At 37.9% G+C, this 18,922-nt stretch overlaps 2 non-coding genes across 2 annotated transcripts; one reads left to right on the top strand and one right to left on the bottom strand.

The window, feature by feature from the left end:
- Positions 1-11,887: 11,887 nt before the first annotated feature.
- Positions 11,888-11,958, bottom strand: Trnag-gcc (transfer RNA glycine (anticodon GCC)). The gene has a single exon. It is a non-coding gene; the product is annotated as a tRNA-Gly (tRNA).
- A 5,927-nt stretch (positions 11,959-17,885) lies between these two features.
- Positions 17,886-17,958, top strand: Trnar-acg (transfer RNA arginine (anticodon ACG)). The gene has a single exon. It is a non-coding gene; the product is annotated as a tRNA-Arg (tRNA).
- Positions 17,959-18,922: the final 964 nt, after the last annotated feature.

The raw sequence follows: 18,922 nt of genomic DNA, 5'->3' as shown, positions 1-18,922 counted from the left end.
AATTTTTGGGATGGGACGTTTTCCCAACAAAAGTTCCACCAGATGTAACTTTGTAAAAAAAAAAAAGAGGAAGAAAAAGATGTCCCACTTATCCACACAACACAATGCTCTGAGCGCTTAGAATTTATTTTTAATTCCCGCTGATCACAGAAAGAGCAGTTTATAACACATGTTGGGGCAAGCAGCCTGTTAGGTGTTAACAATTTTCGGACATAGAAAACGCTGCTTCGCACCAGAGGGACATTCGATTGTAACGTAAATCATCGACAGGACAAGGACAATGTGTGAAAAATATCTTTCCTAGGGCTATTTGCTGCTGCCGAGTTGTTTCATCTCTGGTCAAATCCCCAGACCAAGGCAAGAATAGCAATAGTAGATTAGCAGACACTTTATAGATTTCAGATTGTGTGGGGTCAATGACCGTACATCTACAGCCACAAGAACACAATGTTGAAGTCAATGATCGTACATCTACAACCACAGGAACACAATGGTGGAGTCAATGGTCGTACATCTACAACCACAGGAACACAATGTTGGAGTCAATGGTCGTACATCTACAACCACAGGAACACAATGTTGGAGTCAATGATCGTACATCTACAACCACAGGAACACAATGTTGGAGTCAATGGCCGTACATCTACAACCACAGGAACACAATGGTGGAGTCAATGGTCGTACATATACAACCACAGGAACACAATGTTGGAGTCAATGGTCGTACATCTACAACCACAGGAACACAATGTTGGAGTCAATGATTGTACATCTACAACCACAGGAACACAATGTTGGAGTCAATGGTCGTACATCTACAACCACAGGAACACAATGTTGGAGTCAATGATCGTACATCTACAACCACAGGAACACAATGTTGGAGTCAATGGTCGTACATCTACAACCACAGGAACACAATGTTGGAGTCAATGGTCGTACATCTACAACCACAGAAACACAATGTTGGAGTCAATGATCGTACATCTACAACCGCATGAACACAATGTTGGAGTCAATGATCGTACATCTACAACCACAGAAACACAATGTTGGAGTCAATGATCGTACATCTACAACCGCATGAACACAATGTTGGAGTCAATGGTCGTACATCTACAACCACAGGAATACAATGTTGGAGTCAATGGTCGTACATCTACAACCACAGGAACACAATGTTGGAGTCAATGATTGTACATCTACAACCACAGGAACACAATGTTGGAGTCAATGGTCGTACATCTACAACCACAGGAATACAATGTTGGAGTCAATGGTCGTACATATACAACCACAGGAACACAATGTTGGAGTCAATGGTCGTACATATACAACCACAGGATCACAATGTTGGAGTCAATGGTCGTACATATACAACCACAGGAACACAATGTTGGAGTCAATGGTCGTACATCTACAACCACAGGAACACAATGTTGGAGTCAATGGTCGTACATATACAACCACAGGAACACAATGTTGGAGTCAATGGTCGTACATCTACAACCACAGGAACACAATGTTGGAGTCAATGATTGTACATCTACAACCACAGGAACACAATGTTGGAGTCAATGGTCGTACATCTACAACCACAGGAACACAATGTTGGAGTCAATGATCGTACATCTACAACCACAGGAACACAATGTTGGAGTCAATGGTCGTACATCTACAACCACAGGAACACAATGTTGGAGTCAATGGTCGTACATCTACAACCACAGAAACACAATGTTGGAGTCAATGATCGTACATCTACAACCGCATGAACACAATGTTGGAGTCAATGATCGTACATCTACAACCACAGAAACACAATGTTGGAGTCAATGATCGTACATCTACAACCGCATGAACACAATGTTGGAGTCAATGGTCGTACATCTACAACCACAGGAATACAATGTTGGAGTCAATGGTCGTACATCTACAACCACAGGAACACAATGTTGGAGTCAATGATTGTACATCTACAACCACAGGAACACAATGTTGGAGTCAATGGTCGTACATCTACAACCACAGGAATACAATGTTGGAGTCAATGGTCGTACATATACAACCACAGGAACACAATGTTGGAGTCAATGGTCGTACATATACAACCACAGGATCACAATGTTGGAGTCAATGGTCGTACATATACAACCACAGGAACACAATGTTGGAGTCAATGGTCGTACATCTACAACCACAGGAACACAATGTTGGAGTCAATGGTCGTACATATACAACCACAGGAACACAATGTTGGAGTCAATGGTCGTACAGCTACAACCACAGGAACACAATGTTGGAGTCAATGGTCGTACATATACAACCACAGGAACACAATGTTGGAGTCAATGGTCGTACATCTACAACCACAGAAACACAATGTTGGAGTCAATGATCGTACATCTACAACCGCATGAACACAATGTTGGAGTCAATGGTCGTACATCTACAACCACAGAAACACAATGTTGGAGTCAATGATCGTACATCTACAACCGCATGAACACAATGTTGGAGTCAATGGTCGTACATCTACAACCACAGGAACACAATGTTAAAATAAAATAAATAAATAAATAAATTCCCTTTATTAGTCCCTAAAGGGAAATTTTTCTTTAGGATCTTTTCCAAGGGAAGACTGGAATAACCCAGGCGTCAGCCGCAGTGCAGCGCCGCAAAGTGAGCTAAGGCTAGGTGACTTGCTCAAGGTCACACAACGCGGCGGGTAGTCGAACTTGGTACCTTTCGGGTACGAAGCAAAGACCATACCGCTGAGCCACGCTGTCCCATTGGACATCTACAACCGCATGAACAATGTATAATTGATTCTTGAATGAAGCAAGACGTTTGATAATTCAACAAAGACAAGGAAACATCCCAGTTATGTTGACTTGTCTTTTAAATACTCAATGAAATGCTTATCAATAGCAGTAATATAATGTAGTAGTGAGAAAAGATTTTTTTCATGTCGTATGTCACGAAGGACACAGACATAGTAAGAAATATGGAACGGGAATGCCGAATTAATTGATGAGTTTTTTTTTTCATATTATTGACTTATTACTTACTTCCTCTTCGGGTCTTGAGGCACATAGGACATTCACCAGACATCTTCATTTTTTTGCGATCGGCTGCTTTTGCGGTGGCTGTATTCCAGGACATGCCTGCTTCCTTTAATTCTTTCTCCATGGTCCTTCCCCAGGTTTCTTTGGGTCTTGTCATAGCACCAAAAGTATGGCATGGATATTTTCTAATAATGTCGTAAGGCACGGGTGATCAAATTGATTAGAGTAACATGCTAAGAAATAAATCGTAAGAATTGAAATAATAAATGGTTTGAAATCGTAGGCATTTGAGACGATATTTGAGATTATATTTTTGGTGACAATCAATTCATGGAAAACGTTTTCTCCAAAATGTTATACGTCCAATTGAGTTATGGTGGTAATAATTAAAATCATTTACCTACATCGTACTACAGAGGGGGGGGGGGGGGGGATATTCTGGGGGTTTAAAAAATTTATTTTACTGTTGTTTTGGTTTTTTTTTGGGGGGGTTTTTTTTATTTGTTTTGTTTTGTTTTGTTTCTTGGTCTTTGTTATTTTTTTCATTTTTATTTTATTTTGTTCGTTTTTTTTCTTTTTGAGAGGGGGTGGTTTCTTTTTGTTATTTAAATTTTTGTTGTTGTTGTTGTTGCTTTATTTTTGGGAAGGGGGGGGGGGGGGCTGTTTGTTTTTATTTTGTTGTTCTTTTGTTTGCTTTTTTTGTTCTATTTCAGTTTTTGTTTTGTTTTATTTTTGTTGTTGTTTTTGTTGCTTTTTTTTTTTTTTTTTTTTTTTTGTTATATTTTGGTGTTGTTTAGGTGTGTGTGTGTGTGTGTGTGTGTGTGTGTGTGAGTGTGTGTGTGTGTGTGTGTGTCGACCGTCAGAAATACAATTTCTTGTCATAGCCTCATAATATTATTTGAATATTTGAAAATAAAAGTGTTTAGTATGATTTTAAACCCACTTTTACACAAAACGTTTACACTATCAAAATTTTGAAACCTTCAATCTTATAGTCCTTGTACGATAGGAATATGATTCGTGACGGAGGCATTAAAATTACCATATCACAAGACATTGTAACCCTTGTATCCCCACTTGGATTTGAACCTGCAATCTTTCAATTATATAGCCGGTAACCCACCTGAAATCATTTTCATATCACACTAAACTCTGACGTTCACGAATTCTGTAGTTGGTTGCTATTTATAGATGAAATAGGTAACAGAGTTAAAAAACAGAAAAGCAAAATGAAAACAAAAAAACAAAAAACAATCCTACCATTCTGTGGGTGTTATTAGAATTAGTGGCAATGAAAACAAAATTAATATGAAACAGAAACGATTATGCTTGCTTGGATATCATGCGTTAGTGTTTGTGTATGTGTGTGTGTATGTGCGTGTGTGTGTGTTTGTGCGTATGTCTTTAGTCTGAATAGTTTCTGTTTGTGAAAACAATAGTTACTAATTTTCCCTTAACCATAAACTTTATTATTTTTTTAATGAAAAGATACAAGTTGAGAGATATTTTTTCAAGTGCATGAAAACAAAACGAATTGTAGGAAATCAAAACGAAATGACAAGGAGAATAATAATAATCATAACATTTGGCACAGTTCTATCTCAAAATGAAACAATGATTTCTACAGTTTTAAAAAAAATGAATGTTACCTGAAAATTTCAATCAAACAAAACAAAACAAATAAAAAAAGAAAAAGAAAGAAAAATAAAACCAACAGAAAAACCAATTAAGTGGACGCAATTGAAAACGTGAAAACATCCAAACTGTCCGACAGTGTTGGTCTGGGACTGGGATCACGTCACGATTCAATAGAATCTGCTGTCCCCTTGACAATTTAGCTTAAAATAAAACAAAAGTGAGCTTTTATATAGCGCAATATCCACTAAACGTGCTCAAAGCACTTTACAAGGAATCCCTGACCAACAGCAACACTTAATATGTAGGACGGGACATGACGCCTGTTAAGCGATATTACATTTTTTTTTCGGACAGAGACAACGCTGTTAAGGGTCAGGTACTCATTTTACACCTGAGTACGGTGAGAGAATGTGAGTAAAGAGTATTTTACAAGGACTCAACTATGCGCCAAGTGAGGCTCGAACCCAGGACATTCCGATCCGAAAGCGAGTGTCATACCACAAGACCACATAGCCGCACAAAAATTTAGACAATAATTGCAAATATAATTGGTCTGTAATACAAGGTTACCCTATAATAAGACATTAATTATGAAAAATACTCATTGTGTTACTGACCTAGGTTTTGAATACTGTTAACCTGAAATAGCCGGCCTTCCTCATTACGTTTTTTATACATATTATTTTTTTTAAGTTGCGCAACTTCTTACAATGAGTCAACGCCTCAAAACACTGTGATAAAGATAAAAATGATTGGGAGGCCGGCTTGCTCGACTGGTAGGCATGCACTGAAAGAGGTTATGGTCAACCCATAGCTGTCTTTCATTCATGCCGATTAGCCGAAATAGTCGGCCTTCTAAATTCGGACCATTATTCAATATTATGACATAGCTGATGCCAGCGTCCTTCAGTGGTGTCGTGCTTGGCTTCATCAACATGTTAGGATACTTGATTGCAAACTGGAAAGCCTGCTTATTCGGTTGGCAGGTAAGTTGTTAAGGTGATTATAAGGCCTACTGATTTGGCTATTTGGCATGTGCTAAAGATAGCTATGTTCCAGGCCATAGGCCCCTTCAAACATGCCCGCGAGGCAGACAAGTTGGCCTCAAATTTTGTGAGCAATTTTTATAGATAGTATGCGCTTGGATAAGAAGCTCATAACAGTGCCATCCGGAAGTATAACGGACCAACACACAAAACTGTGTGTATCCATGAACGCTTAAAGTCGGGTTAATACAGTTCAGTGAGCATTACTCATAAACGCGGATGGCAAAAAACAATAACAAAGACCGGAGTGACGTCATCTTCGAACTATCTATAGATAGTATGCAGATGACGTCACTCAGGCCTTTGTTATTGTTTTTGCCATCCGCGTTTGTGAGTTGTTCTCACTAAACTGTATTAACCAGACTATAAAAGTTCATGGTTACGCAGAGTTTGTGTGTTGGTCCGTTATACTTCCGGATGGCAATGTTGTGAACTCCTTGGCCAAGCGCATTCTATCTATACATTTTCTTTTTGTTGATTTTTGTTGGGGTTGTTTTTTTTTTTTTTGGGGGGGGGGGGGGGGGGGGGGGGGGGATGGGGGGGGAGGAGGGGGTTGTTTGTTTTGGTTTTAACACAGTGACGAATGAGATTGCATTGCAACATGTACCAAGCATTTTTAATCATCTCGTTTTCATACTATAGATATAATGAAGTTTATGTCACTCAGGTCTTTGTTATTATTTTTGCCATCCGCGTTTATGAGTAATTTTCACTTAACTGTATAGATAGAATGCGCTTGGCCAAGGAGTTCACAGCATTGCCATCCGGAAGTGTTACGGACCAACACACAAACTCTGTGTAACCATGAACGTTTATAGTCAGGTTAATACAGTTTAGTGAGAACAACTCACAAACGCGGATGGCAAATACAATAACAAAGGCTTGAGTGACGTCATCTGCATACTATCTATAGACAGTTCGAAGATGACGTCACGCAGGCCTTTGTTATTGTTTTTGCCATCCGCGTTTGCGAGTTATTCTCACTAAACTGTATTAACCAGACTATAAAAGTTCATGGTTACACAGAGTTTGTGTGTTGGTCCGTTATACTTCCGGATGGCAATGTTGTGAACTCCTTGGCCAAGCGCATTCTATCTATAATCCAGACTATAACATTTCATGGTTACACAGAGTTTTGTGTGTTGGTCCGTTATATGTTGTGTATAATTTTATTTTACTTTATTTTATTTATTTTTTAAATTTTATTTTTTATTATTTATTTATTTTTTTTATTTATTTTTCAAATTTATTATTATTTTTTTTTTTATTTATTTATTTTATAAAAATGATTGTGAATGATTCTCGCTAAAGTGGACATTAGATAAACCCACGCACTGGAGCCCATCAGTTGGTGTCCCGAATGCAACAATCCGTTCCACAACCAATGCGCACGCGTTGACGTGGATATCTTCACATTCTTCTGATGGATTTTACTGATAATTATTGGCTCGAACACTAGAATTGTTTGTGACGCTAAGCCGATTTTTTTTTTTTTTGCATTGGTTACAGTACCATACTTTGTGTTTTTTCTTCTTTACGGTATAGATAGAATGCGCTTGGCCAAGGAGTTCACAACATTGCCATCCGGAAGTATAACGGACCAACACACAAACTCTGTGTAACCATGAACTTTTATAGATAGTATCAGATGACGTCACTCAGGCCTTTGTTATTGTTTTTGCCATCCGCGTTTGTGAGTTGTTCTCACTAAACTGTATTAACCAGACTATAAAAGTTCATGGTTACACAGAGTTTGTGTGTTGGTCCGTTATACTTCCGGATGGCAATGTTGTGAACTCCTTGGCCAAGCGCATTCTATCTATAGTCTGGTTAATACAGTTTAGTGAGAACAACTCACAAACGCGGATGGCAAAAACAATAGCAAAGGCCTGAGTGACGTCATCTGCATACTATCTATATAAAAAACGAAGGGTCTGGGATGAGTGAACAAATGGATGGTTTACAATAACAGTTTTATACACAGTGAATCATGTTGTGATTACGATCACTGAACTCCCCACAGGCTTGACCAGGGGTTTATTTTTCACGAGATTCATGTGCACTACTCACTAACACTGCCACCCTGGGTTCAAAATGACACAGCAAATTGTACACTTTGTACACACTTGACATAAACAATTGTTACAATTCAATATTTAAAATCCAGCGGCGTAGCTGAATGTTGTTATTTCTAAATTCATTTTTTAAAAATGACTACAATATGCATTCGACATGCAAATTTCTCACAATGAGGAAAATTTGCAAGTATTTCTCCAGTGAGGCGAAGCGCCGAATTCTTTTTCATGGCATGAGGCGAATAACAATATTATGAATAGATTGTCCACAACCAGGAAACAGAGTGGAGAGGACAAAATAATAATTATGTCATTTTGATCATGTGTTTCTTGTGTTTGAAAACTGCTGTTCCTTTGAAAGGTACAAAAATTACATGAAATCTGGTGTTAAAGAAGGTTAGATTCAGTGACGTTTCACATTGTCACATTCAAAGCCCCCCCCCCCCCCCCAGCCCCCCAGTGAACATAATTCAAGAATGGCAACCAGGTGGGTGACCAGTGGGTTTTGTGCGACCTTTATGAGTTGTCTTGCTCAACAGTTGGTCGGGAATTATGTCTTTGTGAAAGGCATATTTCCTTGTCCTGTCGAAGATGGGCGTAAAAATTCGGGGGCCCCCCTGTTTTTTTTTTTTTTTTTTTTTTTTTTTTGGGGGGGGGGGGGGGGGGGGGTTACATCAATGTCTTTGTCCAAAATACGTATAAGCACAAAACGGTCGTCCAATATACTGCATGTCCGTTGTCTACCAGGACGAGATAAATTATAAACGCTATGAGATTTTTTCAAAACTGTAAAGTACTATTTAAACGATATCTTTTGTTACACTATTTCAAACGCTATTTCAAACAACCCAAAATTATAGATAGTATGCGCTTGGCTAAGAAGCTCATAACATTGCTATCCGGAAGTAAAACGGACCAACACACAAAACTGTGTGTATCCATGAACGTTTATAGTCGGGTTAATACAGTACAGTGAGCATTACTCATAAAAGCGGATGGCAAAAAACAATAACAAAGACCTGAGTGACGTCATCTTCGAACTATCTATATGCTAAGCGACGCTACTGAATGCAACTTTGTTGTGAATATTTCCCCCACGGGAATGAGAATCAACACACCATTATTGTAAACATTTTAAAGTTTGAGTCATATTTTATTGCAAACGATAAAAAGATCAAAAGAATTCGGCATTGTGAGAAAACCGTTTGGTCAATCACAATCGGTATTCAAAATGGCTGCCTCTATTCTTACCCCCCCCCCCCCCCCCCCCCCCCCGATTGGATTACCGAAAAAAAACGTCGCCGGCTTTTTGCGATTTGGATTTGATTGATTTTTTTTTTTTTTTAATTGTGCAACTTGTGACAAGAAACTTAACAAATTACTGCATTACAACCTTTGGATTAAACACAACATAATTGTGGACTACTTTTTATACTATTATGAAGACTAGCATCCCGGGGGTGAGAATAGTCACTTCGATTCAAAATTCGTAATGTCACTTAAAATATATCTAAGCCCGCAGGCAAAAAATCACGGCATCACATTTCGTATTTTGGAGGAATTCGCGATATTCCGTGCGCACGGTGCCCTACTTGGAACGAACTAAAGACGTCGGCTGATTAATAATTACAACAACAACATAATGATAATAATAAGCATAATGATGATGATGATGATGATGATGATGATGATGATGATGATGATGATGATGATGATAATAATAATAATAATAATAATAATAATAATAATAATAATAATAATAATAATAATAATAATAATAATGATGATGATGATGATGATGATGATAATAATAATAATAATAATAATAATAATAATAATAATAATAATAATAATAATAATAATAATAAATCGATGGTGATACTCATAACGATAACTGGTCGGCGTTGATGTGATGATGTGTATGTCCAATTATATAGAGTTAGCGGTCTATACTTTATTATGAGCACATGACCGCCATTACACCTACCAGATGGCTATAAAGAGGTGAAAGGTCACAGCTACCAGCATCATCATCATTTTATTCATATCTATAATTCATAACACTGTACTGATTTTACTCTTGGAGTCATGACTCATAGATCCTGTGAAATAAGAGAGTTGGTTTAGGAGGAAGAAGAAGAAGAAGAAGAAGAAGAAGAAGAAGAAGAAGAAGAAGAAGAAGAAGAAGAAGAAGAAGAAGAAGAAGAAGAAGAAGAAGAAGAAGAAGAAGAAGAAGAAGAAGAAGAAGAAGAAGAAGAAGAAGAAGAAGAAGAAGAAGAAGATGATGATGATTATGAATATGATTATGATGATGACGATTATGGTAATGATGATGATGATGATGATGATGATGATGATGATGATGATGATGATGATGATGGTGATGATGATGATGATGGTGATGATGATAGTGAAGAGGAGGAGGACGAGGATGGCGACAACGACTACAACAACGGGAGTAGATCTGAATTCGATGGGGGAGAGGGGAGGGGGAGGTAGAAAAGTACGATAATGAAGTTATGGGAAAGAAAGAAACAGACACAAACACACACACAGAAAGAGAGAGAGAGATAGATAGATAGAGAGAGAGAGAGAGAAAGAGACTGAGAGAGGGAGAGAGAGAGAGAGAGAGAGAGCGAGAGAAAGAGACTGAGAGAGGGAGAGAGAGAAAGAGCGAGAGAGAGAGAAAGAGAGAGACAGAGAAAGGAGAGAGGGGGGAGAGAGAGGGGAGAGAGAGGGAGAGAGAGAGAGAAGAAAGAGAGAGAGAGAGAGAGAGAGAGAGAGAGAGAGAGAGAGAGAGAGAGAGAGAGAGAGAGAGAGTGAGTAGCCGTGATGGCCCAGGCAAGAAGACACAATTACACTAATGGGAGTTTGATCCTCCAACATTTGCATCGTTATCACAGTGATGTGGACGGGCCTCTCTTGTTTCTATCCCAGGCCTGGCCCAGCAATCAATGGTGCAGTGGCAACTCACTCGTCTTCGAATAGAGTTCAACAGTCGTGACGTCACTTCCCTCGTAATGACGCATAGTAACTTAGTAACTGGTTCTAAACTATCGGAACAATGGCGGACGCCCTTATGATATTCTTCTCCAACCAGCATACAAGTGGATCCAGAGCAGAAAAACAATATAAATATAATCATGTTTTGACTTTTATATAATATTCTGAACACATGACGTGTAAAAGTTCTCGCCAGTATGAAGAATAAAAAGTACCAATTTTCTTTGTTTAGAACCAAGCTGCCTGTTGCTGGGCGGAAGTGACATCAGACTATTGGCCAGATCGATCGCCGTGGAAAAATATGAGGTATCTTCATGGAGCATAGTTGAGTCCTTGGATAAAACTCTATACCCATAAAATTCTTTCACTGTACTCAGGTGTAAAATGATTACCGACCTGGCCGTTAACGGCGCTGTCTCTGTCGGGGGAAAAAAAAAAGGTATGATTATATCGCCTAACATGCGTCATGTCTCGAGAACCCGTTGTTGTTTAGCGTTGTGAACACGATTAGTGGATATTGATGGCCCTGTATAATAATATAAAAGATCAAGTTTGTTTTGTTTTTGTTTTTTGTTTTTTTTTTCTCGGTGGGGGGGGGGGGGGGGGGGGGGGGGAGTTAGTTGTTTGTTTCTTCTTTTTTTTTCTTTGGACGGGGTTATTTTTTTATGTTTTGTTTTCATGTTTCTTTCTTTTTTTTTTTTTTTTCCTTTTTCTTTTTGGAAAAAAAGGGGGAAGGGGGGGGGGGGGGGGGGGGGGTGATTCGGGTGTTTTGCGTTGTTTTATTTGTTGATTAAATTGTTTTTGCTTGTTTTTATTTTTACTTTAAATCAAAACTTATGACAAATGTACACAGACAAAATATATATAGACTGAATGCAGGTGTGATCGGATGTTTTAGGAGGGAAAAACGAAATCATCTAAAAAATCAACTAAAATATAATATGTCACTCCCTACAGTCATAATATCAATAAAAACAAAACATTAAAAACTTAAAAATATTTTTAAAAACTAATAACAAAAAAAAACGTAAAAAAATCAACAACAAAAAAAAAGACATGCAACGACCGGGAATCGAACCCGGGTCACCCGCGTGGCAGGCGAGTATTCTACCACTAGACCACCGTTGCCTACAAGTTTAAACCTGTTTACATAATAATATACACATGTTTTTTTTCTCATGATGATAAATATGTCATCTTCCCCCTTACCATGCTTTGAGTTATCGTGTAAGGTTATATTAACCTTATTATGTTGTTTCGCTTACAGCACAGATTTTCTTAATTCCTATTATAACCAGTTATTATCTCTCATTCTCTGGAAAACCGGGTATTTAAAAAAATTTACCACAATACTAGTCCTTCAAATATCGATCGATTTAAATGAGGTCGAGGTCTCTGGTTTGAGAATTGTTGCCAGGTTGAGGCTCATTTAAATCGATCGGTATAATTTGAAGGACGAGTTTTCTGGCCATTTTTTAAAATACGTGTCTTCTCAAAGTACGGCAGTTTACGGATTAAAGTAGTCTGTCAGAGCCATCTGGCCCATGATGGAGCCGAATTTTATACCCGCTTTCTATAGCGTGAAACAGATTGAGCTTTATATAGCGCAATATCCACTAAATTATGTGCTCAAAGCGCTTTACAAGGGGTCCCTGGTCAACAGCAACATTTAACATGTAGGACGGGACATGACGCTTGTTAGGCGATATTACAATTTTTCGGACAAAGACAACGCTGTTAACGACCAGGTACTCATTTTACACCTGAGTACGGTGAGAGAATGTGAGTAAAGAGCCTTTTCCAAGGACTCAACTATGCGCCGAGCGCGAGGCTCGAACCCAGGACCTTCTGATCCGAAAGCGAGTGTTATACCACAAGACCATATAGCCGCAGATAATAGCAATTGCTTGCTACCTTTTTGGATAGGACGCTAGTTTATCGCAAATCACTCAGCCAGGTCTAACAGACACCGGAAGTCAGGTTTCATCGGGGATCGACCTCCGTCCCTTTGCATGTGAAGTGAGCCATAAGGACCTTTCGCTATTGTCAAATATTATTTATGAATATTGTTATTTATTGCTTAGAGCTCCAAGCAACAACATAGGTATAAAAACTATCTGGAGGTTGGAAGATTGTCGTTAAATAAAATGAAGATGATATAATGTAATCAAGATACTATAAGGGACAAACAGCAACATGTAACATGTAAAACGAGACATGACGCCTATTAGGCCATTTAAACATTTTTCGGACAGAGACAACGCTGTTAACAGCCAGGTGCTCATTTAATACATGAGTACGGTGAGAGAATGTGAGTAAAGATCCTTTTCCAAGGACTCAACTATGCGCCGAGCGAGGCTCGAACCCAGGACCTTCCGATCCGAAAGCGAGTGTCATTCCACAAGACCACATAGCCGCATATATGTCACATTTGTCATCCACTGTAACATATGTCTGTAATGTATGTTTTTGCTAAATGCATTCCTTGAGGTGATTTTTTTGTAGCTAAATCGATGGACCACACACATTAAGGTCCCGTTGTCATTTCAAAGCAGTCCCTCTAAATTGTACACCACACCGACATACTACAGTACTAGAGTTTATTTGTTTTGTTGTTTTTGTTTTGTTGGGTTGTTTTTTTGTTGGGTTTTTTGTTGTTGTTGCTTTGTATGATTTAATTGTTTTAATATGTTTTTGTTATTGTTTATTTGTTTTTGTGTTGTTTTTGTTTGTTTGTTTGTTTGTTTTTTAAATTGAACTTTGTTTGTTTCTAATTTGTTTTGTTTTGTTTTCTTTTGTCGTTGTCGTTCATTGTAACCCTTTCCTTACCAGCCATTTTCAAAATTTTCCCAAAATTTCACACTAACACAACACAAAAATATTTTTTTCTTACTCAAACAGAAAGGCAACAAGCATAATATTAATCAGCAAAATGAACTCTACAACACAGTGTCACGTTTTATAGCTAAAATAAAAGATTTTTCTTTAAATTGTGTAGTTTATAAAAAAAAATATGAATGATAAAAGTGCGGGTTGGATCGTAAGGAAGGTGGTGATTTTCCTATGGTTGGTAAGGAGAGGGTTAACAGTTAACGCCTTTATTTTTCACAAAGGTACACGTTTCCGTTGTGAACCCTGGCTTGCATCACACAACACAAACATTGAACACGAGAGGACGAGGAAGAAGACATTATGAGTTAACTCCATCTTTATTTTGAAAATATCAAAGTGGCAAATTGGATTCAATAGTCTGATGTCACGTCCGCCCAGCAACTAGAAGCTTGGTTCTAAACAAAGAAAATCGGTACTTTTTATTCTTCATGCTGGCTAGAACTTTTTCATGTGTCATGTGATCAGAATGTATAAAAGTCAAAACATGATTAGATTTATGTTTTTCTCCCCTGGATACACTTTTATGCTCGTCGGAGAAGAATTTCATAAGGGCGTCCACCATTGTTCCGATAGTTTAGAACCAGTAATACTAAGTTACTATGCGTCATTACGAGGGAAGTGACGTCACGACTGTTGAAGTCTTATATGATTCAATATCCTGATGTCACGTCCGCGCAGCAACCAGCAGCTTGGTTCTAAACAAAGAAAATCGGTACTTTTATTCTTCATGCTGGCTAGAACTTTTTTCACATGTCATGTGATCAGATTGTACAAAAGTCAAAACGTGGTCAGATTTATAATGTTTTTTCTCCTCTGGATACACGTTTATGCTCGTCGGAGAAGTATTTCATAAGGGCGTCCGCCATTGTTCAGATAGTTTAGAATCAGTTATTGAGTTACTATGCGTCATTACGAGGGAAGTGACGTCACGATAGTTGAATCCTATTGATGTAACTCGCCGCTCCTCATATTTTCATATCATACGATGGATAGTGTGAGACTGAGTTTGAATGATAATAGCGCTCAACTCACGCGCTGTCAGATTTTGTTCGAATCTTTTTGTAGTCGTATTTCTATTACCCCGAGCGTGCGTGTGTTTGCCTGACCATCAACTCAATTGAGTTTGTGTTGCTGGATCTATTCTAATTATATCAGATCAGGTAGAAAGTACTCTGCGATAGAATATAATCTATTGAGATAATCTGAAGCATAATTTGCCATCGCTCATCTATCAACAAACTAAAACATATCCAAAATTTCAGCTCCGTAAGTTCAATGGACTTTCTTCGTTAAGAGAGGCTTCCAGATTTCTGATTGTATGATGCAGCATCAGAACGGGGAACGAAAAAAAAAAAAGGAATTGAAAGAAACTTTAGATAGTTCGAATTTGACGTCACTCAGGTCTTTGTTATTGATTTTATTTTTTTTGCCATCCGCGTTTATGAGTAATTCTCACTAAACTGTATTAACCAGACTATAAACGTTCAAGGTTACACATAGTTTTGTGTGTTGGTCCGTTATACTTCCGGATGGCAATGTTGTGAGCTTCTTAGCTAAGCGCATACTATCCATAGCCGTTCATGGTAGAATACAGTTTTGTATGTTGATCCGTTATACTTCCGGATGGCAATGTTGTGAGCTTCTTAGCCAAGCGCATACTATTTATACAATGCAAACATCCGTCCCTTTGGCCCAAAGTTTTCGGCATCAGCTGCCTTGCTAGATAAAATGGAACTTCAGCTTTACCGTCAAATTATCTTCTTCTTCTTCTTCGTCTTGTGGAAACCTCCAATATTGTCGAGGATCACTCCACAGTGATTTACATTTTAAACTTGCTAAAACTCTGCACATAATACTAATTTAAAAAAAAAAAAAAAAAAAAAAAAAAAAAAAAAAAAAAAAAAAAAAAACAAACAAACAAACAAACAAACAAAAAAAACATAGATTAAAAAGTCACGTTGTGAACTCTAGCAATCGCGTGAATGCATGTTGGCAACCGTTTTCAGCCACTTCAGCTGGGAGGCTATTCCATAGTCGGGCAGTGGAAGGGAAAAACGAATACATGTGGGCGTCTGTTTTTGATGTTGGGATGGTTACTCTTGCTGTGTGGGTTACTCTTGCTGTGTATGTATCTAAACACGTAAGATCGAAGGAACCATTCAATAGAAATCTTTTTAAAAGGCTTTAATCAAGAGTTAAAAGAGTTATGAAAAAATGATAATTTGACTAAATAAATAGGTAAAGAAGAAAAAAAATCTGAAAAGAAAATGACTGTGATTGAAAGAAAAAAAAACAACAACCCCAAAACAATCAATCATTCTATTTAACAAATATAAATAAATAGAAAATGTAAAGTTGAGACATTGTGATTTTTAAAAAAATGAAGCTAACAAGATTTGAATCGTTATCTCCTGATTCATTGTCAGATAGGTTATCCGTTTCGCCACAGGCCACAGTTGATATAATGTGTGTTATCAGACGGTTTTATCTCAAAACCTAGATTGATAAATTCATTAAAGTTCAGATGACCACATGAACGGTATGTAGATACACCTGCTTATTTCTATAGCGCCGAAAGGTGAGGAGGTTTCGCTTATGTTTGAATACAGAGGTACAGAAGGGAGAGGGAGAGGGGAGGGGGGAGAGAGCGAGAGAGAGAGAGAGAGAAAGAGAGAGAGAGAGAGAGAGAGAGGGGGGGGGGGGAGAGAGAGAGAGGGAGAGAGAGAGAGATAGATAGATAGAAAGATAGAGAGAGAGAGAGAGAGTAAGAGAGAGTGGGAGAATAAGAGAGAGATGGAGGGATAGAGAGAGCTAGAGAGAGATAGATAGAGAGAGATAGATAGATAGAGAGAGAAAGAAAGAGAGAGAGAGAGAAAGAGTGAGAGAGATATAAAGAGAGAGAAATAGAGAGAGAAAGAGAGTGAGAGAGATGAAGAGAGAAAGAGAGTGAGAGAGGGGGAGAGAGATTGAGAGAGAGAGAAAGAGAGAGAGAGAAAGAGTGTGTGAGAGAGAGAGAGAGGGGGAGAGAGAGATAGATAGATAGAAAGATAGAGAGAGAGTGAGAGAGAGTGAGAGAATAAGAGAGAGATGGAGAGATAGAGAGAGAGAGATAGAGAGAGATAGACAGAGAGAGAGAGAAAGAAAAAGAGAGAGAGAGAAAGAGTGAGAGAGATATAAAGAGAGAGAAATAGAGAGAGAAAGAGAGTGAGAGAGAGATAAAGAGAGAAAGAGAGTGAGAGAAAGAGAGAGAGGGAGAGAGATATATAGATAGATAGGGATAAAGAGAGAGTGAGAGAATGAGAGAGAGAGAATGAGAGAGAGAGAATGAGAGAGCAAGAGAGAGAGAGAGAGAGAGAGAGAGAGAGAGAGAGAGAGAGAGAGATAAGCGTGAGCTTTTCTGTTGGACAATATCAACGAAATCTGAACAAATCACTTTACAAGGGGTCTCAAGCAAACGGCAACATTCAAACATGTGGGACGAGACATGACGCCTTTAAGACGCTATTACATTTTTTTTTCGACATGACCAACACCAGGTTGCCCACCAGGTATTCGTTTTACACTTGAGTGTAGTGAGAGAATGCGAGTAAAGGCTGTTTCCATAGACTTAACTTTAAGGACCCGGGAGTGACTCGAGCACAAGCCCTGCGATAAGTCCAAAGACGCCGTAATAATAATAATAATAATAATAATAATAATAATAATAATAATAATAATAATAATAATAATAATAATAGTAATAACAATAATAATAATAATAATAATAATAATAATAATAATAATAAATAATAATAATAATAATAATAATAACAATAATAATAATAATAATAATAATAATAATAATAATAATAATAATAATAATAATAATAATAATAATAATAATAATAATAATAATAATAATAATAATAATAATAATAATAATAATAATAATAACGGTTGAATTAAAAAAAAAAAACACAATAAAAAACGCCTAAAGAATAATCCATCAGCTGAGAAATTCTAAACGTTGTTTTTAGTCCAGGCACATCTAAATATTACAACATCCTTTGTCGTTGTTACAGAACCCAACAGCAAGGCATGTATAACGTCGGTTTTCGAAAACCATAATCTTCTCGTGTTTACTCCCATAAATGTCTTAATTCGTATTTACATCAATCTTAACAGGGCCTTTGGCGCAACGGATAACGCGTCTGACTACGGATCAGAAGATTCCAGGTTCGAATCCTGGCAGGCTCGTAATTATTTTTTTTTTCCCAATTGATTTTTTTTTCTCCAAAAGATATATTGGAATCTCTTCAATTAATGGGCTATAAGATTTTTTTTTTCTTTATTTTTCTTTATTATATTTAATTTATCTATTTATTTATGGAAAGTATTTACACGTAAATTAGAACTTTAAAATAAAAAGACGGGTTCAATAGGGAAACATCAGCAAAACTGCCCAACACTGGACACCAGAAGGGGAGAGAAGTAGAGGAAGGCCCCGGGCAACTTGGAGGAGAACGGGTGGAAGGAGAATAAATGGGAGAGCTCCCTGGCGACGATGGCCATGGACCGTGGCCTCCGTAAACTTATCGCCTGACACTGACCAAAAAATGACGTCAAAAGACAAGTCTTTGGCCGCAAAAGAAAACAAATCGTGAGTTGTACTCAACAATTTCAACCAATGGAATCACTTGTTTCTTTGAACAAAACTACTAATTCGGCGGTCCACAAACCTAAAAATGACATCAAAATATGGGTCTTAGTGGGTTTTAGTATCAGGCTAAAAGCTAACGATGGCTACGCATGGACAAACAAAGATGGAGGTTCATCATTGTTGTTCTACTTGTAAAAAGAAAATTGAGCTTTTATATAGAGCAATATCCACTAACCGTGCTCAAAGCGCTTTACAAGGGGTCCCTGACCAACAGCAACGTTTAACATTTAGGACGGGACATGACGCCTGTTAGGCGATATTACAATTTTTTTGGGGGGACAGAGACAACGCTTGTAACAGCTTTGGTCTGCTTCTGGAGGGAGAGAGAGAGAGAGAGAGAGAGAGAGAGAGAGAGAGAGAGAGAGAGAGAGAGAGAGAGAGAGAGAAGGAAAGAAGAAAAAGAAGAAGAAGAAGAAGAAGAAGAAGAAGAAGAAGAAGAAGAAGAAGAAGAAGAAGAAGAAGAAGAAGAAGAAGAAGAAGAAGAAGAACAACAACAACAAC

This window comes from Berghia stephanieae, chromosome 12, assembly GCF_034508935.2.
Source record: "Berghia stephanieae isolate SIO BIC M18660-M18661 chromosome 12, UCSD_Bste_1.3, whole genome shotgun sequence".
Taxonomy (NCBI): Eukaryota; Metazoa; Mollusca; class Gastropoda; order Nudibranchia; family Aeolidiidae; genus Berghia; species Berghia stephanieae.
This window is presented reverse-complemented; position numbering and strand designations above follow the sequence as displayed.